Source organism: Corvus brachyrhynchos, unplaced genomic scaffold (genome assembly GCF_000691975.1).
Source record: "Corvus brachyrhynchos isolate BGI_N302 unplaced genomic scaffold, ASM69197v1 scaffold671, whole genome shotgun sequence".
Lineage (NCBI taxonomy): Eukaryota > Metazoa > Chordata > Aves > Passeriformes > Corvidae > Corvus > Corvus brachyrhynchos.
Genome location: NW_008236441.1, coordinates 1,548,193 through 1,554,352, shown reverse-complemented (window position 1 = coordinate 1,554,352; position 6,160 = coordinate 1,548,193). Strand labels below are relative to the sequence as shown.

Genomic DNA, 6,160 nt, shown 5'->3' with positions numbered 1-6,160 from the left:
TTTTATTAAATATATAAATTTAAATTTTCACAGATGGCAGCCAAAAGCAAAAGTTTGTGGTCTTTCACACAGTGAGGGCTCCTCCCTGGCACCACTAAGATCCAAGACTAAGGAAAACCACCTTTCTCTAGGAAGGCCACAGCCTCTTCAAGCTGAGAGAAAAGCCAGAGCACCTGGGACAAGTCTGGTAGACCAGTACTGGGATAGAGGGTGTTTGCTGTGGATGGGAGTCAAAGACATCACATCATGACAGCTGACCCTGGAACAGAAACTTGTGGATCAAAAAGAACGGCCCTTGAATCCAGGTCTCAGCTGAGCACGCAGTTCAGCAACAGTTAATTCCCACACGGCTCAGCCAGATTTGCAAATACACTCAAAGCTGAGCACAAGCCCAAGTGCATTCCTGAGTAAGAAACGCAAATGATCCATTATGGGAAGGTTAATAAGAGGTTTGAGGCAGATGTAAATATGGGATGCCACAGTCAGACATCCCTTACGCTTCCAGCATCCATTGTCACTGTCTTTGCCAGCCATGTTACAAGGGTTTATGCAACAGCTTACACTGAGCTCCCTTGACAGTTACAATTGCTTAGGAATTACAGACTTAGGAAACTGGAGTTAAGGCCTGCTACACGGTGATCATCTCATGAGCAGAGCAGAACTACAGCTGTCACAGGTGCTAGCCTACACACGTTGGTTATTTTTCATTTCCATCCTGTTGTATTATTACTAAACACTGCAGAACTCCACATCCCACATGCAAAATTTCCATTCAGCTCTACCCAGGGTTTGCTATTCAGCCTCTCCTCCTACTCAGTTACGTTGGGACTGTAAATTGAATTTCAGTTTTGACTTAGACCCAGAAGCACAGACCCAACACTCATGGACAAGCACAGCTTCTCCAGGGGAGAGGAAGAAGGAGGGGTGCCATCACCTGAGGCTGCTACCTCCCCAAGAAAAGTCCTCAAACCACAGGGGGTGGAAGCTTAAACTCCACTTTCAAATCATTTAAGCTTTTGCCCTTCTTTTGCCTCCTAGCAAGTTGTCTTCATAACTTCAAAACTGGTTTACCTTCCAAAATGACTTGATCCTTGCTCTTACTGTTCTTGCACTCAAAGATATTAATCAGGGACAGGAGGTTTGCGGTGTGGGCTCCACAAACTCAGAAAATACCACTCAGTGCTCTGTGACCCTTCTTATTTTCTTTGGTGAATACAGTGGGTCAGCAGGGCTTACAATAGGCAAAACGTACACAGGCTGTTATGAAGAAAATATAAAGGACGGACTACCAAGGAGTCAACATCATTTTTTTTGGCACTGTTAGATAACAGAAGGAGCTGACAAAACTTTGCATCCTCCAGAAACAAATTAAGTAGAATCTATTAAAAGTAGGGTAATTTTTTCCCAAGTTTAGTAATCCTGAGTAGGCTCTACTCAGTTTTTCAGGTGTTTCATAGAGTAGCAGTGCAGTACAAGTGAAGGAGCTCTGCCTCGTCTCACTGCAGCTCACACAGCAGGAGAATTAATGCACTGAAGCAACTGCAATATCCATGATGCCATGCAACTTCTGGTTTCCAGACTATAAACACTGTGAGCCCTCAAAGTGTCCCTAAGATAGAACAAGGCACAGGATTAGGTTCCAAAGTCATGGTTAATGACAGCACGTCTCAGGAGTGATATTAAACTGTAAACCTTGGTGGGAAAGGCAGTCTCTCACTATTAGAGCTCAGGGTGAAGCCTATGGCCATATTATCTTTTACGTCAGCTTCACAGGTTTAACACTTTCCTCCAAGCCTCTGGCATTCTGTCTCTGAGAGATACAGGGGATTTAACAGACTTAAATGTGATACAGGCTGGCAAAAAATCTTATAATCTTTTTTTTATATATAAAAGAAAAATATTTAATAAATAACAGAACCTTGGCATGAATCTTTGAGGAAGACACTAACAATGCCAGGTTATTTCCACAGAAATGGACTTCACAAACTCATGGATATCCACATAACAGTACATATCTATACATAATAATTATTTCTTTAGCTTACTAAATGCATCCCTCTAAAGAGATTCCAAACCCAAGCTTATATAAATCTTCCCTATTAAAACATTAACCGACTTCAAAATTTTTATTTAACTAGCAGAGGATTCGGGAATCTCATCAGAGTGTGTGGAGTGAAACAGGAACCATGTGGCTTCCAACAAGATGAAATAAAACCAACAGAAATAACTGACTCTTACTAATGTTCCTGCTTGGAAAAAGGTATGGACCATGGCTCATGCGAGAAGGGTTGGCTTTTCAGCTGGCTGCTTGTTCATCCCCATTTTTCAGTCCTCCCACTCCAACTAATTTAACTAGCAACCCTTATAAATCAGCCAATAAATTACTGCAAAAGGAGAATATACTTCCTGTCTCAATAAATGATAGCTGAAAATTTCCTAATGGGCCTTGTCCGTGGGAAGAGGCTAGCTTTGTACAATGTGCTGCATGGTTTGTTACCTACAACTTCTGCATCTCAGAAAGAGCCCAGTGGGAAAATTTAGCCAAAAAAATAATGGAAACACACATGGTTGTTTTATCTTCCCCAATTCTCCTGAGAGTAAGTGAAAATTAATCTTGAAAATGCTTTCACACAAGTTACCTTATCCTGAAAGGGATACATTCACCAAGCTGTGAAAAGTCTTTGATAAGTAAGAAAGACGAAGAAAACAAAAGTGTTGGCAATTAGCTGCCTTTACTTTATCAGCAGACCAGATACTACTCTAATTACACTACACTTGACTTCGCACCAGCATGGCCCCTTAAAAAGCCCTGCCTTTTCCACATCATTAATATCGCTCATGTCATGTGCCAATGCATGGCTACCATCACAAGATAAACAACATTAATGCAATGCAACAGCTACACTTAAAATACACATTTATTGTCAGATCAGCCCCACTTCCACTTGAGTCACACACAATCTAATCTCCTACAGCAGCTGCAGACAGTACAAATGCCACAGGAGCCAAAGTGGAGCATGTCACGGTGCACTGACTTTTAGACTTACAACAGGCCCAGACACTGAAAAGTTTGCTTGAAAGTGGTCAGAGACATTTGTGTGACCGGTGCAAGGTATGGCTCTTCCAATTACATCACCAATCCCACACTCACTGAATTAAAACTTCCCATTTTCAACTAAGCAAGGAAGATTCAGCAGTTTCCACAGAGTGCACAGTGGCAGTAAAGAAAAGCTACAATTTTAGAGCCTCCTACCCGGACCAGATGTCACCCTCGAGAGATTTGCAAAAATCTTCATCAAGACATCTCAAAAAGCATCTGCAATTAAGAGAAGGGATGAAAAGAATTACTACACCCCTCCTATTAATGTCAGCTGGAGCCAGCTTAAATCTCCATGCACTGTCTGCAAGAGCTATTCCCACAGTTCCTTCGGAGCTTGCATTTTTCTGTTGCCGCTAGTAAGCGTATTTGTTTGGAAGTGATAGCGACTCTGGGTTTGTACGTGTGCTGAGGCTCCAAAACACAGGAAGGACGTACTCACTCAGGCAGGGATGGTATTGCATCACCTTGTCTCACTTCCAAGTTGCCTTACCCATGACCACAGACCTCCAAACCAAAACAATCACATTCCAGGGCCAAGCACTCTCAGCACTTCATTTCGGCTCTGGGTCAGGTTTGAAAGCAGCGTGTCCCTATACCCTGAGCTCCTTTATTGTTCAGTGCATCGCTTGGCGTGAATAGCCTCTCCTCTCAACCTTGTTCTCAGGCCTTCACAAATGCTTCATTAGCTTTTCTAAAATAGAAATGGTTACAGTAATACAGCTGTTCACCCAGTCATCAAGCTGTGTCGACCTTCCAAGGTACACAGCCAGCGCTGGCCAACAGATCACATAACACACAACGTGACCTAAGCCACACTCTGGGTTTTACTTTAAAGAAAAAAAGCATCTGTGGCTCAAGCAACTCCACTTCTCCTCCACATCGTTGAACCTGTTCTCCACTTTCTTCCCCCAATAATATCTACTTTATTCCTGAGATGCCTCTTCTCTTTCTTACTCCTCTCAGTCCTTACCTAACCCTTGGCACATTCTCGAAATAATCATTCTCTTTTGAGGTGTGCTGCTAGAAAAAGATTAGAAAATAGGTTTTGGAAGGAAGAAATCCCTACATACAACTGTATCATCACTGAGCAAAGTGCAGCAACAACTATGAATGACTGGGGAAGGAGAATACACTCCTGCCAAATTCCCTAATACAATAAGAAACCAGTCTTTTCCTAGGTGTAAAGACAAATGACTTGTCAAAAAACTGGAATTTCTGCCTAAAATCCTATTTTGGAACTTAATGAACTAGAAATGCCAATGTTCCCTGGAAAGAAAAGAAATGAGCCCCATCCTGAAACAGCATCAGCGTCCTCGCTTTGCTGCGCTAATCAGAACCACCCAGGCTCCATCTCCTCTTCAACCCTTCCTCCTCAGCACTGTTCTGGAATACAAATATATAGGACACTCAAATTTCATGTTCTTTCATTAGTAGCCAAGAACTGACAACAATTAAAATTACCGTGCCATGAGTAATACTTAAAAGGTCTAAAAAGTTATTTCATTCTCTACCGAAAGCAATGGGTGAATTTCAAATCAAGTGAGAAGGATATTACAATGCCTGCAGCCACTTCACAAAATGAGGGCTGCCTCCAAACCTCTTACCAAAATTCACCATTTAATCTGTTCATGGCATCTGAAAATGGATGTGTGTGTCAAAAGGAAAGAGAGCAACTGGCTGAATAGCATTTGGGTAAGAAAACAACCCTCTTCAGACATTGCTATCCAACCCTGCAATCCACTTTATGTCATTAGGAACTATTTCTACTGGGCTCCGCTTGGAGGATAGCACAACCAGGAAAGGAAGTGACCTGCATTAGAACAACAAATACACCTGGTGTGAAAGCAGTAAGTTTAAAAGCCTTTCAGAAATGCAGAGCATTATTTAGTCAATCATATACCACAAAGCTGCCCCCCAGAGCTGCATGTCATTTTGATAAATTAACTGGGAAAACTTGAAGCATAACAAAGTCAAAAGCAGACCCCAGACTACAGCAATCATGCTTGAATGCCACATAAAGTACTTCCCACAATAGAAGTCATGCTTGCTACTGTTTAATGTTTAAGATAATTTTGAACCTGAGCAAGGTCAGAAGTTGCATAATGTGTTCAGGTTTCTCTGCATTTGGATGCTCAGAATAGGAGCAATACTCAAAGTGTAAATCTCTGGGGAACACCTGCCTCACATTGCTTGGGATTCGGCATCTCTGCAAGCTGGCTTGCCAAGGAAGAAGGGATAACTTTTTCAGGGAGAATTCAGGAAAAACACAGCATTTTGTTCCCATATTTCTCCAGACACTAAAGTAATGCTGCACAACACGCGAGAGGCCAAGATGTGCTGCAGACAGCTTGGTACCAATTTAACCTGGGGACAGAGGAAGATTCCTGCAAGGAGAGCACATGGCTGACCTACAAATGCCCATGGCAGTCGGAAGCCCCCCTTGCACAGCACCCTATTTCTCTCCAGAAGCTCGTGAGTCCAGAACTTCTTGGGAGTCAGAGCTCAGCAAATCCTCCAGTCCTTGCCAGGGCACCACACCCTTGTTCTGACTTCATTTACGGTAATTGTACCACTTCTCTTATAAAAAAATCCTTCCAAAAGTCCCTGTCTGATGCCACCTCTTAATGATGAATTTAACACAACTCCCAAGGTGTTGCTGATGCCGGTCAACTTCCAAATGATTTTTCATGTCTGAGCAAGGTTTTAGACCTCAATGCAGCACTGCCTCATGAACAGGGATGTGCTGCCACTCTCCAGAATACCAGAGTGTGGGTGGCTGTGCTGGGCTGGGCTGGGCTTTCCTGCCAGAAGCCTCTCCAAGAGCCCAACTGGTTTCCCAGTGACAGATACAGGCATCTCTAACTTTTGGGAAGACGGTATTTCTTTGCCTTCTGTTTCTATTTCTTCAGTAAAATCAATAAATAAAGCATGTTACTCCAAGTCTAACGGGAGCCACCACAGACAGCAGTTTCTCTTTCCATCCTGCTTTCCCCACTTGGATGCCATGGGTGCAGCACAATGGGAGGCCATCAGCGGGAAGAACAGCTCCCATCTCCTCTA

At 42.9% G+C, this 6,160-nt stretch overlaps 1 protein-coding gene across 1 annotated transcript in view; it reads right to left on the bottom strand.

The window, feature by feature from the left end:
- Positions 1 to 6,160, bottom strand: part of ERBB4 (erb-b2 receptor tyrosine kinase 4) — a 530,390-nt gene that overhangs the window by 466,039 nt on the left and 58,191 nt on the right. The gene's annotated exons all lie outside the window — the stretch shown is intronic.